The sequence below is a fragment of the Gorilla gorilla genome, chromosome 4 (genome assembly GCF_029281585.2).
Source record: "Gorilla gorilla gorilla isolate KB3781 chromosome 4, NHGRI_mGorGor1-v2.1_pri, whole genome shotgun sequence".
In the NCBI taxonomy this organism is placed as follows: Eukaryota; Metazoa; Chordata; class Mammalia; order Primates; family Hominidae; genus Gorilla; species Gorilla gorilla.
In genome coordinates, this window is record NC_073228.2 from 152,799,455 (window position 1) to 152,819,715 (window position 20,261).

At 44.2% G+C, this 20,261-nt stretch overlaps 1 long non-coding RNA gene across 1 annotated transcript in view; it reads right to left on the minus strand.

The window, feature by feature from the left end:
- LOC134758602 (uncharacterized) overlaps positions 1-19,229 on the minus strand; it is an 86,671-nt gene extending 67,442 nt beyond the window's left edge. Inside the window, exons 1-2 of the long non-coding RNA XR_010133963.1 lie at positions 19,039-19,229; positions 10,774-10,986 (exon numbers count right to left, since the gene is read on the minus strand). This is a non-coding gene — a long non-coding RNA (uncharacterized lncRNA). The remainder of the gene's footprint in view (positions 1-10,773; positions 10,987-19,038) is intronic.
- Positions 19,230-20,261: the final 1,032 nt, after the last annotated feature.

A 20,261-nucleotide genomic window follows, 5' to 3' on the forward strand; every position in this document is an offset into this window, starting at 1 on the left:
CTGGAACCTAAGAATATGGTATGACACATGCCAAAGCAGAATTCAGGTTGCAGATGGATTACTGTTGTTAGGCAGCTGACCTTAAGACAGAGTATCCTAGATTATCCAAGTAGGTCTACCTGAATCAAAAGGGTCCCTAAAAGCAGAAGAGGGCAGCAGAAGAGGAGGTCACAGTGATGTGATGTGAGACAGACTCACCCTGCATTGCTCACTTTGAAAATGGAAAAAGAGGCCATGAGCCAAGGAATGCAGGCAGCCTCTAGAAAGAAAGGCAGCCCTGCTAGCATCTTGATTTTAGTCCAATGCGATGCATATTGGACTTCTGACATACCGAGGTGCAAGATAATAAATTTGTGTGCTTCAAGCCATTAGTTTATGGTAATATGTCACAACAGTGATAGAAAGCCAATACACTATGCACCTGTTTGTCAAATGAAGGAATTGAGCTTGAAGTTGATTTCTACGGCTTTTGTACCTATGACATCTTTACCAATAGTTTTTTACTCTTTACTCATAAACAGTTCCTTCTAAAGCATGGGAAAGAGCACAGATATAAATGACAAGCAGTTGTTCCTGGAATATAACAGGGCATAGAGCCAGAATCTCAACACATGCCTACCTCCTCCCAAACAAAACTGCTTCTGCTACTCTCAGCTCCCCAGGCACCAGTCATCTCCCCCAGACCCCTCTCCAGGCCTGGAGTCCGCCGCAGACGGGCAGGCTTTGAGCCTAACACCATTTACTGTTGTGAAGCTGCGTTATTCATGCTACTTGACAGACACTGTCCAAAGTGCCTATTTTAATATATGAGAAATGGAAAGAAACATGGAGCACCAAGAACAAGAGTCAGGGTTCTCTCTCTCTCTCTCTCTCTCTCTCTCTCTGTCTCTGTCTCTTTCTCCCTCTCTCTCACACTCTCTCTCTCTCTTTCTCTCTCTCTCTCTTTCTCCCAACTCTATCCCCAGCTGATCCACATTCTGGCTTTATTCCAAAACACTTGAGCCTCTTCTGTCCAAAGCATAGTCTCATTTTATATTTTCAGGAGCCATGGGAGACTGAGGGAAAAGGAGTCAGCCAAGTATGAAGGCTGGTGGTGACTAACAAAAGGCTGTTACCTAGGGGACAAAAGTATTCAATCATCCTTTGTCTTTGTTTTTGTTTTTTGTTTTTTCCAACATGTTGAGATAGACAATAGAGGATGGGGTATAAGAAGAGAAAGAGAGAATAGAAAGTTCTGAGCACAGAAAGGGAGGAGATATGAGGTCAGCATCCCTCCAGGCTGTAACTCCTGGAAACCTCAGGTGGGGATTCCTGGCAGCAGTGCGTGGCCTGAAGATCTCTGCAGGGTAATTTCTACAGTCTCTGTCACTGACTATGACAATGCAATAGGAGCACAGGATGACAGACCTTTCCGACTGCCCATTTTCATACCCCCTTTTATATTTTTGCCATAGCATATACCCTCTCTACCATTCTTTACCTTAAATTCTTCTTTAAGTGACATTTTGCTTTAAGAACTCTTTTCTTTAAAGGAAATTTTTAATCATTGTCTGTTATTAAAATGCCTAGTTTTAGATGAGATTTCTCCCCAGTTGCTCACCCTCTTCAGTCCTCTTGTCTCTCTAGGCACCTGGGAGGATGATAACTCCCTATACCTCCTGCCTCCTCCTTGAACTCTGCCTTGAGTTAGGTGGCACCTCATGATGGTTCTGGCTGGGAAGAAGAGACTTGTGTCACTTCCCAGCCAGCCAGAGCAATTAATTACTACTGGGAATCTTTCCAGTGCTGCTGCTTCTGACAAGGAGGCTGCATGTTCCAGGTGGAGATGCTCAAGGATTCACCTTGCACCTGGATTGCTAAGTCACCAGCTGAGAGTAGTTGCTGTAGAGCTGTAGTTTTTCAAAGTGTGGTTCCCAAATCAGCAGCAACAGCATCACCTGGGAACTTGTTACAGATGCAGATTTTCTGGCCCAACCTAAGAGCTACTGAATCAGAAACTCTGGGCGGGAAGGGGCAGCAATCTGTGTTTGGACAGGGGATTCTGGTGAAAGCAATGGCTTAGGTTTTCTAAGGCCTATAGGGTCATGTGGCCCCACAACAGACTTTCTATGAGCAAGAAAAAACTTTGTTGTATTAAGCCATTGAGATAGCTGGAGTGTTTGTCACCAGGATATAACCTAGCTTATCCTGATTGATACACTACTAGAAATGAAAAACAAGCATACTTTGCCAAAAATAGAAGGTAACTGTAAAGTACAAACATCATAAAAATAGTTCTATTAAATTTGACGGTTATCACCTGCTAAAGGCTTTCAGCCTCGAGTCTACTCAAATTTCAATAAAAAGGGAGATCAGCACATTTTAAAATGTGGTTAAGGAGATGTTAGCATTAACCTAAGACTTTTTCCTTGAGGAAGAACTGACTCAGAATTGGAAAGGGAATATTGACTCTGCAAATCAGTGCCATTCAGTGACTCACCATTTTACTGCCTGAAATCATCTCAGATACCACTAGTGTTATGTGAACTACCCTTTCGGAAAATTGATTGGATCAACCTCTTTGTCTTGTGTTTGTGGAAAGCTGTGGTCCAGAACTGTGAATGTCCTTGTCCATGGTTACACAGCAAATTAGAGGCAGAACTCAGACAAGAACCCAGGTATCCCACAAGCCCTGATCATGGGCACTTATTTTCCCAACACCTGACAACCTTCAGTCTTTCAGCAGCCATACGTCCCCAATTCAGCTCATGGTATTACTGCAGAAACCCAGGCCCCTAACATGACATGCAGGGGGTTGCTGAAAGGAATGGTCAGGGAAGGGATCCTGAGGTCAGGAAACTCAAAGGCAAATATAAAGCCCCCTCTGATCTCATTTGTGCAGAGAACTGTGGAAGTGGGTAATTAAAGAAAACATAAAGAAACAGCTAGTATAGTGAAGGAGAAACCAGAAGATGGAGAACGAATTCATTTCCTGTGGCTGCTGTAACATATTCCCACAAACTTGGTAGCTTATTCTCTCACCGTCTTAGAAATCTGAAATCACTATCCCTGGGCCCAAAGGTGGACCAGCTCAAGGGGAGAAACTCTTCTTTGCCTCTTCCAGCTTCTGGTGGCTGTGAGCATTCCTTGACTTGTGGCTGCTTCACTCAACTGTCTGCTTCAGTAATCTCTAACTGCCTCTATTTTGTAAGGATACTGGGATAGCATATAAGACCTGCCTGGATAATCTAAAATAATCTCTTAATTCTCAAACTCTTGGGAATGCCATCACATCAGCAAAGACCATTTTTCCAGATAAGGTAATATTTACAGGTTCCTGAGATTAGGACATGGCTAGGTTGGTGGGTGGGGTGGGGATGTGTGCATTCTTCAACCTACCGTGGAGAGTCTAGTTCAAGGTCTACCACCAGCTCAAGCTGACCTCTTGGGCAAGTCCATTTCCCTCTCTGAGCCTAGGTTTCCCTCTGGTAAAATGAGAGGGTCTGCACGAGATGATTCCAGAGGGTTCTTCCAACTTTGGCAGTAGGAGTTCCCTGGATAGTAGGAGGTCTCCTCTATGCCCCTAAAGGGCACATGCCACCCAAAGCAAGAGGTTCTCAAGGATTACTTAATGGCAGAAACTAGAACAGAGCCCACATCTTTGACTGGTAATTCCTCAATACACTGACCACCCTCCTCCACTCCTTATACCTGCCTCCACACTCTCCTCCTTATACTGGCCACTCTCTGGTGGCCACTGAAAAACTACTGTGGCCAGCTCCCAGAGAGGTGAGATGCCACATCACAATGAGGACTTCAGAGAACCTGCCTAAGTCCTGAGGTGTGCCAAGGACACCTAGTCCTCACCTCCTCCAAGGCCCTGGGACATCATGAAAATAAACAGAGATCTAATTCATAAATCCTTTGGGGACAAAAATAGGCTGAAACAAAAGGAACTGGTGAAAGCTCCAGAGCCCCTAGAGTTGGGTTTTTGAAAAGAAGCTTCTAAAGCCCTGTCTTGACTCTTTCCTAGGACTGGAATAGAGTAATGCAAGCACCCCCAGGGCCTTGACCTGCCTGGATGATTGGCTGTGTGGAGGGTGAAATAAGTGTAGATACTAATCATATTAGGAAAAATGAACACATTTGTTAATATTGAGTGCTGGCAAACATTGGAAAATGGGTACACCCATACAAAGCTAGTGGGAATGTACATTTGTACAACCACTTTGAAGAGCAATTTGGCAGCATGTACTAAATTAAAAGGTATATGATCCTATGATTGAGTAACCCCACTCCTGGCATTGCCTGTGCTAGAAAAACACAAACAATTGTACCAAGAGGTATTCATAAAGCTATCTGTTGCCACTTTGCTGTCAAATGCACTCCCTGCTCTGTTCATTGCTGGAAACTATATTCCCAGGATTCCTTGCCCACTGGCTTCTGGGCAGATTTGGCCAATGGGAGGCACTGGTGAAAAGCTAGAGGGAGGAAAAGAGAAACTAAGGTGTTTCTTCCCTTCTGTCCCAGAGCACCTTTCACAGTCCTAGCTCCCAACACAGGGCCTGCCCTGACTTCTGTGCTCTGCCAACACCACTTCCTCCTAGGAGTGCCCTCCAGCTGTAGGGGGTGGTCACATCTTCCTGTTGTTCCTAGTCTCTAAATAGCCTCACCTTCCTACTTGGCTTCTCAAGTCTCTTATCCCCTTGGTGACCAATTCTCTGCATTAAATCCCCTCTGTTTGAAGTGCCTAAGAAGGTTTTCTGTTTTCCTGACTAGACCCTAACTGATAACAGTGTTTGTTTCAGCATTATTGGTAATGCTGAAATTAGCAAAAAGTTAGAAATATCTCAGATGTTCACTATTTGAGAAATAGTACAGAATACTCTGCAGCAATTTTTTAAGTTGACATAAATCTGCAACATGGAATATGTACTGATGGAAAAAAGGAAGTTGCAGACCAGTATGTCCTGTAGTGTTTGATTAATGTTTATTTTTTAAAAATAATAAACCAATTGCATATGTATTCTATAGTTTTATATAATCTTTAGGTTTATATATAAATCGATACATTTACAGAAATATCTGGAAGGATTTATGGCAAACTAATTGCATTATTTCCTTTGTGAGGTACCTAAGATAGAAGTGGAGTAGGAGAACCCTAACTTTACTATATTGTTTTAAGTTTTTACAAGAAAAGTGTATTTATGTATTACTTATGTAAGTAAAAATTAATTTCAAGGTAGACAGCAAAACAAAAAAAAAGACATAGAATGGGAAAGTTATGTTGAAACTACATTTCGAGGCATCTGATGTACCAAGATGAGAGTTTGCACTAATTCTATAGGCAGCAAGAAGGTATGAAGTGTGAATGGTCATGACATGACCCAGTCTAGGCTATGATAGTGCCTCCTCCTATGGTTGTCATTGAGGATCGGGCAAGTAAACATAAATAAACCACCCAGACAGCATTTGACATATGGTGAGTACTTTGTAAGTGTTAACTACTGCTATTGTTTCCTTCCCTTTGCTCCAGCCACATGAGCCTTTTTTTAATCTCATGAATACGCCAAGTTATTTGAGGCCTCAAAGTTTTCATACATACTGTTCCTTATTATTTCTTTTTTCCCTCTCTTTCTCATCCTTCAGTGTTCAAATTAATATTACCAGCTCAGTGAGCCTTTCCCTTACCTGCACTTCTAAGTTGTTTCCCTGGCCCACTATGTGTGTCTGTGTCAAAGCATCCTGTTGGCTTTTATAGAACACTTGTCCCAATCTGTAATAAAGTCTGTGGAGAATAGGAATTGCTACTATTTATGGAGCACTTACTGTGTGCAGATATGTTTTTATGTGCTTTATATAAACTAATTCACTCCAACATCCTAATAACCCTTTTAAGATGGCATTAGTATGATTTTACAGATAAAGAAATTTATGAATAAGAAAGATAGAAATTTGATCAAGATCACAGCCAGTAAGTGTCAGAGCTTGGATTCCACCCATTAGTACACCATAATACTTATTGAATGATGAATCAATTATGAATACAAAGCACTTTATAGTACTCTTGATGTCCTCATAATTAATTAATCCCATACACAGTACAAGTTGTTTCAGAATAAATGGGAGTGATTAGCCTAACTGATAGAGTCTCTAAGGGTAGGTCATATCCCTTAGGAGGAGGAGGCAGCTATTTTCTATGGAGAGGCAGTAAATTGAGCTTTGTGAAGCAGGGCTGATGGCAGAGTTGCAAAAGAGGAGCAGAGTGTGCTGGCAGAGATGCAGGAAACTCACCAGGCTCCAGACCACATTACCTGGTTCTTCAGAGACCGCTCCCTGCCAAGCCCAGTCACAGCCAGAGCTCCAAGAAAGGAGTTCTGGAGCAGTGAGAACTGGCTGCCCTGAGAGGGATGCCAAGGAAGTAAGAAAAAAACAGCCCTTGACTCAGGCCAGGGAGATTTCTGTTTAATCCTGGCCTTTAGAAGCAAGACCTCCCAGAAAACCACACCTTTCCCTGAGTCCCTGTTAGGTGAATCCCAGCAGCAGCAAGCCATGACTCTGTTGTTTGCAGATGTCAGGAGGAAAAATAACTGTAATATAAAGGCAGCTCAATTAACTATCTTCTCCTCATGTGCCTGGCACCTTATGGGAGCTTTAGATAAATTATCTCCTTTAAATCTTTTAACAACTCTAGAGATTCCCTCAGCATTCATTTGCTCAATAAATATGTATCAAGCACACGCTGTGTTGATGAAGTGGGCACTATTTTTAACTCTGTTTCACAGATGAGGAAAAAGAGATTTAGAGGGATTAAGTAACTTGCCCAACTTAGACATTGGCAGTTAGAACTTGAACTCAAATATACCTGATGCCAACCCCCCTTCCTTCCCTCTACTCTGAATTACCTTCTAAACTTGAAACCAGAATTTATTTCTATTTATGTATCAGGTACTGTACAATAATCATAATTAGGAATTATTCAATGAAATAATGGTTCCTTGCTGATAATAAACATTCAGTAAAGATTAGTTTGTGTTATTCTACATATTATATATTTATACATTGTGATGGTTAATCTAGGTGCCAGCTCGTCTAGGCCACAGTTCTCAGCTATTTGGTCAAACATATCTGGATGTTGCAGTGAAAGGATTCTTTAGATGAGAACAACACTTCAATCTGTAGACTTTGAGTGAAGCAATTTGCCTTTAGTCATGTGGAAGGGCCTTATCTAATCAGCTAAGGGCCTTCAGAGGAAAAAGGATGAGGTCTCCCAAGGAAGAGAGAATTCTGCCAGTGGACCACCTTCAGATTCAAACTGCAATATCAGCTCTTCCCTGGGTCTCTAGCATGCCAGTTAACCTGGCAGGTTTTGGGTTTGCCAACTCCACAATCAAGTGACCAAATTCCCTAAAATCTCTCTCTGTGTCTCTGTGTATAGAGGTACAGATAAAAATAGAGGCAGAGATAGAGATATCTGTAGCCTGTAGATATACATCCTGTTGGTTCTATTGTCAGAAGCTTCGCTACTACAAACATATATTCATAATAATAACAGTAATTGGATGAGCAGATAAAAGGAATGTCTATATGAGATGCAAAGAATGTATACTGCCTGAATTCTTCTAGAAATCCAGCTTCTAATGAAAAATATTGCCTATGATATTGCCTACAATTGTCACAAACAGGTCCCCTTGTATGAAAAGAGCTGATTTTCCTAATATAGTTACAAGATCCACATTTTTTTTTCAGACAGTCTCGCTATTGCCCAGACGAGAGTGCAGTAGTGCAAACACAGCTCACTGCGGCCTCAAACTCCTGGGTTCAAGTGATCTTCTCGCCTCATCCTCCAAAGTAGCTGGGCTTACAGGCATGCATCACCATTTCTCCTCTCCCTCCACATCTATTTCCCCATGCACAAATTGAAGACCTCATGACATTTGCATGACAAATGCAGGAATGAAGGAGGGGTGCACTCTCAGTCTGAGGAGGATGGCTGGCAACCTTGCAGGTAGCTGCAAAAAAGCACCTGTCTGAAAGCCAGGATCCCAGCATTGCCACCCACCAGGTGGGTAACCTGGGCCAGATCTCTTTCACAGTCTAAACTTTAGTTTCTTATGTACTAAAAAAGCAATAATAGTCATTATTCTGAGGCTTATTGTAAAAATCAAAATAAAATCCCACATGGGATAGTATTTTCTGAATCGCAGTGTTTTCCTCAAGGAAAGAGCAGGCCAAGCTGAGGAGTGAATAGAAGCTGTTTCTGGGCTCGGCTTGGAGCAGGGTCAGCCCTGGCAGTGCTATGGGGTCAGTGCAGATGGTTCACAGCCACGGCTCATGTGCCTCACGCTGCTAAACAGGGGAACATTGATCTGATCACAACCCCTTTGATGGCACTGCTTTCAGGTTCTGAAATACCCAGTCTCATTTTCCCTTCGTAATAGCCCTCCAAGGGAGGCAACCCAGGGAGGGGGGGATCCTCATGTCTACACCACAAGTTGGAGGCAGAGCAGAGCCCATGAGACTCAAAGCCCAGCATCTGTCCTCCTCAGCAGAAGGTAAGGGCACTGACGTTCAGAACTTAACCTCTTGATCGAGGGGCCAGTAGAGCAAAAGGACATCAGCCACAAACTCTCCCTCCAAAGTTGAGTGTCTCACCACCGCAGGGGAACTGGGAGACAGATAAAGACTGGAAGGAGAAATTAATTTGAAAGAACAGGAAAGCATCAGCCAGATCCTAATCAGAGAATCAGGCTGCTGGTAGAACTGCAAGTCATTTATCAAACACCTCCTGAAACTCAATGTATCACTTTTCCTCTTATCTTAGGATTTGGGGGAAATGAAATACATTTTTATATGACAAAATTCAGCCACTAACTGACTCTATAACATTGAGCAAGTCATGGAGCCTCTCTGAGCATCTGTTTCTCTTCCTCAAAATAACAAAGTTGTACAAAATCAGAGTTTCCCAAACTTCAGGTATGAGGTTTCTGGGATCATGAGTTGCCATACATAAGCACCACAGCTGCTATTTTTAACCTAATACTGCTTTTTGCAGGTATTTATTGTAAAAGGAAATGATCACCTCATAAATGTAAAAGCACAACCTTTGGGGTTCATAATTTATTATAATGAATACATAGTTCTTGCAACCGAAAAAACTCTCACGTGCCAGGCTCCTTCAAGCATCCCTCAGACTCTCGTTGGAAAACTCTTGGCCTAGATGATCTCTGAAGGCCCTCCAGACCTGGCATTCCACTGTGAAAATCCCAGATCCCTGGCAGCCTGGATAACCCCTGAGGAAGTTTTCTGACAGTGTGCATGAGACTAGCTCCCTCTGCATGTTCCTATCAAGGCATTTATTGTGCTTTTCTGTAACCCTAGTGAAGTCTGTCATCCCTGGTAAAGGCAGTGGCTGAGCGTATTGCCCATCACTGGGTTTGAGTAACGGTGCTGGCACAGTGAGCCACTTAATAATGTTACTTCACATCTCCAAGACTCAGTTCCTTTGTCCACAAAAATGAGGTTAATTGTTCTTCGGTAAATGGAATCTCAAACCCAAAAAAAATGTCAGAATTCACTTGGGTGGGGAAGGCAGAAGAGATGTAAAATGGTGGCCCAGAAATGTTGGAGTCAAGAGAAGAATTTGCCAATTGGAGGAGAGGAGCATGTTTAAAAGCAAAAGGAAAGAAGCCACCCCACTCATGGCACTCAGTATGATTATAATGACTCCAGCTGATACTTATTTAGTGGTTACTATTGTGTGAAGTGCTTTTTAAGCTTGATTTTATTTAGTCCTCACAGTCATTATTATTCCCACTTTACACAAGAGGAAGTTACAGTCCATTGAGATGATGTGTCTTGTCCAAGAACACAACTAGAAAGTGGCAGAGCAGGGACTTGAACTCAACTGTCTGACTCCAGGAACCATGTTCTCATCCCCGATGGCAGGGGGTTACTGAAACAGGTTCTGTGATCACTACTCCTGCAGGTCCTGAGCTAGCTGCCCAGTCTGCTCCACAGGCTCTGTCACTTGTCCTATGACCAACTGAATAAGATTCCTGATAAGACATTCGCAGCACAGGCCTTAGCTCTCTTGCAACTGTCAACTTCCTTTTGAGTCTTCTCCCCTCCTATCTTTTCCTTCTGATGCCTCATGAATGCATCAATAGATTAATGTACCCTGGCCACACTCTTCATTTTGTCACAGGAAGCCAGTACCCCTTCTCTTGCCAAGGAGTGGCGGTGGCTCTGGGTGACCTATGCCAAAAGCAAACTTGGTGGCTTCTTAATGGAGTTCCACAGTGGGGCTTCAAGGAGAGAGCCATGCCAAGAGAGGGAGTCTGCTTCATCTTTACTATACGGTCGGTAACTCGGAAATGACCAGCCTGTCTTACAGCTCTAGTGGAGGTCAAAGGAGAGAGAATGAATAATATTCATGTACACACATGAAGTATACATGAAGTGTATCTGTCAACAAAATTCACATGTACAACGAAGAATTACACTAAAAGCGATGCTTTTCTCTAGCACTTATAACTACCTCTTCTCCCTTCTTCTCTTCCATGGGTCCTTTCTTCCATTATTACTGATCTCCTGTTTCTGTCATTTTTATTTTGTCTCCCAAGTCCCTCTGAATTCCATCTCCTTCCTCTCCACCAATGCAAATTATAGGGCATCTTTAGGCCCTAAATCCAGTTGCTTGTTCTCTCTGATCCAACAGGTTGGGTCAGTGATTTGGCATGACTTGGAGTAGCCACCAGAGAAAAGAGACCTCTCACCTTAGTGCTTACTTACCTTGCCTTGGTCAAAACCGAGTCCTCATTACCTCTTTCTCTCTCCCAGAGATCTCCAGCCATCCTGGGACAGGTAAAAGCTAAATGGGTCAGCATCTCCACAGTTAGTCTTCTCTGTTCACAAGCCTCTCACCAGGCATCCACGTCAGGGTGGGCATAGCTCTAAGGACCATTGCCCTCAGTTGGGTCTGCCCTGGGCCAGCCTGCAACTGCCCTACAAATGGGAAAATTATAGATGAGCCAGGAGACTGGAGCAGCAGGTCAAGGAGATAAGGGCTCTGAATGAAATATTCCTTGCCAAGGGCCAAGACTTTTCCATGATTCAAGATATCTCCACCCGAGCTCTTTTGCAACCCAGAATGAGGGGGATCAGAGTGTTCCCAACCCCACAGATTGTTGTCCTTGGCAGGAGCCATGGGATTGAAGCCTCCTCAGCAATGGCAAATTCAAGGGCATTAGACATTTAGCTGCATTTGGGGGACACCGGGCCAGGGCTCACCTGTCCCAGATGGGCAGTGATTATAAACCTGACCATAAATAAATGCTTTATCCTGAAGGAGCTTAACTCTGAGCTTTGAAATTTAATTCTCTGTGCCTCTGCCACAGATCTTCTCCTCTCCCCTCTCTGGAAATGAAGGCTGTAGATTTTCTACAATATCAGGGAACCTGCCCCAATAGTCACATAGGTTCTTTTCTATTTTCCCTAAGCATCAGCTGGGTTGAGAAATAAAGGGACAGAGTACAAAAGAGAGAAATTTTAAAGCTGGGCGTCCAGGGGAGACAGCACATGTTGGTAGGTTCCGTGATGCCCCCTGAGCCATAAAACCAGCAAGTTTTTATTAGGGACTTTCAAAAAGGGAGGGAGTGTATGAATAGGGTACGGGTCATGAAGATCACGTACTTCACAAGGTAATGGAATATCACAAGGCAAATGGAGGCAGGGCGAGATCACAGGACCACAGGACAGGTGTGAAATTAAGATTGCTAATGAAGTTTCGGACACCACTGTCATTGATAACATCTTATCGGGAGACAGGGTTTGAGAGCAACCGGTCTGACCAAAATTTATTAGGTGCGAATTTCCTCTTCCTAATAAGCCTGGGAGTGCTATGGGAGACTGGGGTTTATTTCATCCCTACAGTTTCTACCATAGAAGACGGCCACACCCAAGGGGGCCGTTTTAGAGACCCACCCTCAGGGGCGCATTCTCCTTCTCAGGGATGTCCCTTGCTGAGAAAAAGAATTCAGCGACATTTCTCCATTTGCTTTTGAAAGAAGAGAAATACGGCTCTGTTCCCCCTGGCTCACCGCGGTCAGAGTTTAAGGTTATCTCTCTTATTCCCTGAACATTGCTGTTATCCTGTTCTTTTTTCAAGGTGCCCAGATTTCATATTGTTCAAACACACATGCTCTACAATTTGTGCAGTTAATGCTAATCATCACAGGGTCCTGAGGCAACATACATCATCCTCAGCTGACAGGATTAAGAGATTACAGTAAAGACAGGCATAGGAAATCACAAGGGTATTGATTGGGGAAGTGATAAGTGTCCATGATATCTTCACAATTTATGTTTAGAGATTGCAGTAAAGACAGGCATAAGAAATTATAAAAGTATTAATCTGGGGAACTAATAAATGTCCATGAAATCTTCACAATCCATGTTCTTCTCCCATGGCTTCAGCCGGTCCCTCCGTTCGGGGTCCCTGACTTCCCGCAACATACAAAGCTGGATTCCAGGTGTTTTCAATTCATTATTTAGTTAATCAGTCCGTGAAGTATATAGTTAGGTATGCCCATCATTTAGGAAAATTAACACACAAGAACCGAAGAACTATACTTTGGTATAGAAATTCACATTACAAATGGGGCTTCTTTAAAGTGAGAGCCCTAAGTATACTCAGGATATGATTTGAATTGTAAAATATCTTTGCTTAACCACAACGCTTTTGGAATACACATAGAGCATACAATAAAGGCCAGTTCAAAGCCTGAGTGTCACAGATCCTTTCTATAAGACGATCTAGGGAAATGGTTCCCAGACCTCAGTATGCATCAGAGTCACCTAGAGAGCTCATTTACATGCAGATTCCTGGGCCCTCCTCCAGAGCTGCCTTATCATTATCTCTGGGGGTGGAGCCCAGTAATCTATCTACTTAAGCAACTCTCCAGGTGACTGGATGCAGGCAGTCCAAGAGCCACACCTGTGCCAGGTCTTAAAGCTGCAGTACTCCTATGCCTGGAACAAAGCCACCCCACAGCTCCTGGCCCATTGCTCAGTGTGAGGCCATCCATGTGGAAGCCCCCTTTCACTCAAGAGCTGGACCCCAGGCTCCTTTGACACCAGCTGCAAATGCCACACACCAGCTGCCCCAGATAGCTCAGGTACAAGCCCCTCCTAATCAAAACCTCAGGCTTGAAATGCGTGCACAATTACACAGATGGCAAAGCAGAAGGCCACAGGGGAGACGGGACTCACCCAGCAGCAGTGGGCAAGCCAGAGAGCCATGCGGGGCAGAAGGTCTGCTCTTCTGATCCCTCTGCCAGCCCTGCACAGCCTCCAGGTTTCTGCTACATGGCTCTTCCTCTCAGGATGAACTTGAGAATGAATTAGGTGTTCCTGTTATTATCTGTCTCCAAACATTGTCTTTCTCCTTCACACCAATCACAGTTGGTAGCTATGTAGTATTTTTTGACATTTGTCTTTCCAACTAGACGATGGACTTATTGAGACAGGAGCCTGTTTTGTACACCAGAGTGTCTAGCACCTAAACAGTGCCCAGCACATAGTAGAAAGTCAATAAATATGGACAGACAGAAGTTAAAATGATCTCTTCTACATAATAGAAAATAGAAATATTGAAAAAAAAAAAAGAGAGAGGTTTGCCGTGGCTAGAAACAAGTCTATGCCATGAAGCCCTGGGAGGCAGAGGGAACTCGCTCTCCCTCGGGCCTCAGTGTCCAGACTGAACTAAACAGTCTCTCCCTAGCCTTCCAACTCATAACAGTCTATAGACTTTTAAGAATGGATTGAATAGAAAATGACTGAACATCAGACTTCCACCTCTCTACAGGGGGTTGGGGTCCTAGAGGCCACCCGGCTTTATGGCTTCCCAGCTCCCTCTAGTGGCCAGGGCCATGTTACACTACAATTTTGTGATGGTCTTTGCTTATCAAATTGAGCTGCAATCAGTTATTTAGCTGAGTTAATAAATGAGTGTTATTAAACTGAGTTTAAGTTAGTTTAGAGGTCTGGCTTGAGTATAATTAGTAACTTACATACATGTGGAGAGTATTAAACCCATTGAGTTCATCGTTTATTAATTCAGCATCTCATGGCCCAGTGCCTAATCTATACCTGGGATAGTGCCAGGTGAAAGGATATAGCAATGAGCATGTCAGGGATCTCCACTGCCCATGGTGCTTATATCCTAGGGAGGGAAGGAGATATTCAGAAATTATGCAAAAGTGAGGTGTACACCAGTGGGGTGAGAGTCAGGAAGGAAATATGCAGAGCATTCATGTAGAATACAAGTGGTGGCCCCTCTTCAGGAAGGCTTCTCTGAAGAAACAACGTTTCAGCTTGGGTTTGAAACATGAGGAATAATTATCAAGGCAAAAGTAGGGAGACGGATTGGAAGGAAGGAAAAGGCAAAGAACTCTAGGCAATAAAGAGCCCCATGAGCTTGAGGTAGTGAGAGCGGGCCAGGGTTGCCTGGGTAATGAGCAGAAGACAAGGCTGAAGAAGTAGGTGGTGTTATTATTCCCATCAGTTTCCCACTAATGTGGAAACTGAGGCCCAGAGATGTGACATGAGCTGGTCATAATGATGCAGCTTCTGGGTAGTGATAGAGAAAAGGGGGCCTGGGGCAGCCAGAGTGGATACCGCAGGATGGAAAGAGCTGGGCCAGGGAGACAGAGGCATGGGGTGGTTTGTGGGAGGGAGGGAGGCACACAGTTCCCAGTGTTCAGACAGCAGTTCTGGGAGGGATTCAGCGGTCATCTAGGCCTCCTTGTCCATTTGCCAGGGGAGAAAGCAGTGAACAGCAAATCTCCTTCACCCACATCCCCAGTACCCAGGCCTGCAGCAGCTGGGTCTGCATCACTGCTCCCCAGAGACACTCCCAACCAGGCTCCCGCAGCCTCATGCAAAGCCCCAGTTCCCGTGAGCACCTCCATCTCTCATCCAAACTGTCCTCTCTCAGCCCATGGGCTCTTCAGTCCCAGGCTCTGTTGCCATCACCCTAGGGAGCAGTCCTCAGGAATGAGCTGTGCATGACGGGACCCTGCCCTCCCTGCCACCACCCCCACCCCGTTGCTGCCACTCTGAACTCCTGCCATGTCTCTCCTTTTGAGGTCTGCCCACTGACTGTTCTCCTCCTTCATACCACATTTCCCCATCTCCTAGCCTGGCTCATCCTCCAGATCTTGGCTTAGACATCCCTTCTTCCAGAAGCCAGCACTACTCTCCCTGGAGCTCCTCTTCTGAATCCCCCTGGAGCACTGATCACACTGCATATTGGTTTCCTATTTCCTTGTCCACCTCCCCAGCTAAACTTGAGCACCCCCAGGTCAAGGACTACGTCTATCCCATTTTCTCCTATATCCCAAGCAGCTAACATGGTGCCTGGCACTTAGAAAGTGCCCAGAACTATTTCTTAAATAAATGAATGAATTAAAATAAATGACTCTAAGCTGAGCCACCTGCTTTTTACCACCAGGCATTGTGTTTCTCATCTCCATCTGCCCATCAACCTCTGCCTTCATTATGTCTAACAAGGGCTTCCCTACTGCTGTAAAATAAAGAAAGCAGTCTGCCTCAGCCCAGACAGTGACTGGTCAGTCCTACTCATGGCAACTGCTGGTGTCCCCTAACTTCCCAGGAGAAAGTGCAGTCAGAAGCAATAAGGAGTTGTCTACATTTCAGGCTTGTTAGACATTCTCTCCCCCAAAATGTGTTTTCCTGGTGACTAGGAATGCATTTCAAAGTTAGATTTTTTTTTTTTTTTTTTTTTTTTTACCAATTTATACAGCATTCTGAGGCTTGGCTTCCTCTGAGTGAGCCTCCAAATCATTAGAGACCCCGTGGCTAAAAACCCCATAGGAGACATCTTGTGCAGGGTAACCCCAATATGAATAAGCTTATTCTTCAGCTTGCATGCAAGTGAGATCCTGGTGGTTCTGTTCAATCAATGGCATCTATGTATTGAAGACATACTATGTGCCAGTCTGCATCAAATGATTCTGATCTGTGGAGAAGAGTCAGCTTTATCCCTGCCTTTCACAGAACTGGCCTTCTAGCAGGAATTGTAGAATTAAGCAACTTATTACAATTATTCAATGACATGCAATGAGATGCAAGCTGAGGAGGATCCCTGAGCACCCTGAAGCTCCCTAGAGTGATGGCAACAGAGCCTGGGACTGAAGTACCTATAGGCTGACAGAGGACAGTTTGGATGAGAGGTGGAGGTGCTAGGTGCCAAGATAGCTCAGCCTGAGTGTCCTGGCCTGGGTCAAAGTGGCTGCCCTAAAGCTGTGACCTTTGGCCTGAGAGCTAAAGGATGTGTAGGTGTTCACCAGGCTAAGGAAGGGAGAGAGTGTGTGCAGATGCAATGTGTGTGTGCACAGGCATGTGTGTGCACGTGCATGTGTGTGTGCACAGGCATGTGTGTGCACGTGCATGTGTGTGTGCATGTATGTGTGTGCATATGCATGTGAGCATGTGTATGCTACAAGTGTATTGTGTGTGACGCATGTGTCCATGCATGTGTGTGCATGTGTAAGAGCATCTGTATGCCACAAGTATGTTGTGTGTGCATGTGTATGTTACAAGTGCATGTGTGTGTGGGTTGCAGATGCATGTATGAAAACATAGATGCCACGAGTATATTGTCCATATGTGTGTGTCCATGTGAGAGCATATGCAGGTGCATGTATGTGAGCATGTGTGTACAAGTATATTGTGTGTACATGTGTGTGCACGTGTGTATGAGTGTACACATGCCACAAGTACATGTGCGTGCAGGTTTCAGGAGCATGTATGTGTGTATGTGTTTGTGTGTCCCAAGTGCCTGTGTACCACTTATAGACACTCTTCAGCCTTTACATCTCCTTCCTATCACAAGGCAGTCATTGCGAAGTGGATTTCAAGCCTTCTCCACATGGTGCAGTGTTTCCAAGCCTCTTTTGGATCATGGATCATTTCAATGAACAACATAACAACAACAGCTATTCCACATTAACTTCATGGCAGTCATTGTGCCAGACATTTAATGTGTGTTCTCTCATTTTCTTCTCCAGCAAACCCAAGAGGCAGGCCTATGGTTATTGTTCCATTCTACAGAAGAAGAAACAGAGGCTCAGAGAGAGGAAGGCTCTTTCCCATGGTGGCCCTGAGCACAGGTCTGTATGATCCAAAGTATATGCTCTAATCCACTAAACTCTTTCCTGCCACCAGAGCAAGTGACACAGCAGATTGACCTTATAGCAGGTCCCCCTCCCACTGTTAACTACAACATTCTCCTAGCAGTGAATGAAAAGTCTTCAATGAAGTTCTGTTCCAGCTCAACTACTGATTCACTGTGTGACACTGGAAAAGTCCCCCACTCTTTGTTGCCCTGGAGCTTGCTGAGCTCTATCACTCCACATGAAGAGCTTAACACCACCATCCACAGATGGCAGGCAGGTTAAATAATCTCATGAAATCCCTGTTTCCTCATCGCTAAAATGGAGCTAACAATGGTGCTCTCCTGATAGTACTGTGGAGGGATTGACCAAGCTCATGTGTGAAGAATGCTCAGCCCTGTGACTGCCTCACAATGTATGCCCAATAAACTGCAGCTGTCGCTGATGCTGAGAACACAGGAGAGCCAGAGAGCTGAGAGCACCAGCTTGGGAATCAAGTGGACCTGGATTCAAATGATTAAAATGCTCACTTTGCCTTCTAATGGCCGCGTGACCTTGGCAAAAGTTATTTAGCTGTCAACTTTTCCTTGCTTGTAAAATAGGAATTAAAATAGCATCTACTTCATAGGTGTGTTTGAGGAATACATGAGATAATACACATAGCATTGCCCTATGAATGTTAGTTAACATCATTACTATTTGCACACATTGAGTAATATTATAAATAAGGATTATGTGGGGTCTAATTTTGTTCCAGTTCAAGGTTTTAGAAAAAAATAAATAGAGGTATCTGGTTTGGTCAGATTTACTAGACATCATGCTGTTCGTAAAAAATTTAAAAGAAAAAAAAAACCGGACCTGTCTCATGGGTCAATAGAAAGTCAATTTCCTTTTGGCTGAGGCCAGCGGTTCTGTGCAGTTTATTCTGGTGCTGGCTGGCGGTTTGGTTAGGTTCAAGGCCATGACCATGAGTAAGTGATTCACTCTTGCCAAAAACTGCAATCATGGTCATATTCTAAATATTTATACTAAAAGAAACCAAACCTGCTCCACCTTTAGGGGTCACAGGCACCACTCCCTCACATACTGGAGTTCATTCATTCATCCAACTCAGGCTTATTAACCATTCACCTCGTGCCAGACACTAGGCACTGGTCATGCTGGTGGCTAATGGGACAGAAACCTGCTAGCAGCTTTGGCCAATTTTGGAGAAACAACCGAATCAGGGCCCTCAATGATGGTAGCTGCACCTGGGCTGTGCAGGCTCCTACAGAGAATGCAGGCCATCTGTTTGGTGCATATCACAATGTGGTCTGTTCCAGCTGGGAAAGGCACTTGGGGATCATCTCAGGCAACACACACCCTTTACAGCCACTGAGATCTCACAGCTGAGCTAAGATCCTGCTATTCTGACTCCTAGATCAGCACCTCTCCCTCCCTCCTAGATGCCCCAAGATTTCCTCCACTTCACACAGAGCAGGCGGTCACCAGACATTTTAGCTCACAAACGACTTCAAACATAGTGGTAATGAGAATTGAAAAAGTAATACCACTCGTAACAGTATCTTTCACTTACTGGGTGATTTCTGGGTGTCAGATTCTTCGTTAAACATTTTATATGGTATGCCTCATCTAACATTCAAAGAACATTATTGGTTAGGTCATTATTATCCCATTGTACAGAAGAGGACACTGAGGTTCAGAGAGGAGAAGGGATTTTCCCATGTTAACACAGCTAGAAGTTGCAGAACTTAACTTCATCTGACTCCAAACCCAGTGCACACGGCCACCACACAATATCCCCTCAGTGGGACGCACAGCACAAGGGACCTGCCCTCCTATATCCTCCTCCTGTGCTTACCTGGCCAGCAACAGTTTGATGTCTGCAGCTAGGAGGGAGGAAGAAAGAGCAGCAGGTGGGCAGAAAAGAGGCTTCAAATCTAGTCCTTGGCTTTAGCACCCACTAAAATCCAGGACTATAACGAGCTTAAGGATGATGAAGAAAGACAGCAGTGGAGAGCACACTGGTGAGGAGATGGATGGGTGGGTCTACAGACTGTTCCAGTGTCTGCTCCAGGTGAAGGGTGGCACCAGGTGCTGGAAGAATACCTGTGTCATGTGACCTGGGGCAAACCATTTCCTATCTACTAGAGAGGGAGCACAGGATAACAATTAAGCCCGTAGCCTCTGAAGCCAGACAACCCAGGATGAAACCCTAGCTCTGCCTCTTACCAGGTGTGTGACTTCACACAGTATTTAGCATACTGGGCGTTAGCTTCCTCTTCTGTAAAACGGGCATAATAATACCTGTCTCATAGTATCATTATGAAAACTACATGAGTTAATACACAGAATGCCCTCAGGACAGTACCTAACACACAGTAACAACTATATGCATTTTTGCTAAATGTTTAAAAATTATGTAAACTAGAGGTTATAGTACCCAACTGTTTGAATTAAGATGCTTTTGGCTGCAAAGTAACAGAATATCTGATCATAAGTGGTTTTAACAGAAAGTTTTTATTAGTATTAGTTTCTCATTAGTATAATGAGAATCGTCCAAATGGAGATGGTTCCAGGCTCAGGGATGTCCCAGGAGCTCAGGATCTTCTTATCTCTCACCCTCCCTTTGACTGTCTTCCACAAATCATTTCCCATCCTGGCCCAAGATGGCTGCCACAGCTCCAAATATCACATCCCATTACCACAAAGCCAAGTATCACATCCAAATGTCACAAAGCTACATCTAGAAACAGAAAGTAAGGAATAGGGAATCTCTCTTGCACTATTGCTGTCTTATGAAAGAGAAACTATTTCCTAGAAGCCTCTCTGAAGACTTCCTTTTTCTGTCATTAGCCAGAACAGGGTCATGTGACCACCTCCAGGCCCTGTAGAAGGCTAGCAAAGCAATATCCTGGCATTTCTGTCACAATATAGAGCTGGGCTCCACAGCAAAGAAGATGGGAGGAAGAAGAGTAGTTGAATAAGCAATCAGCAAGCCTTGCAAGATAGTCTTGAGAAGGAAATGTGGGGAAAAGTGCAGGAACACTGTGAAAGAGTTAACCACTTCCACTGTACCTATGT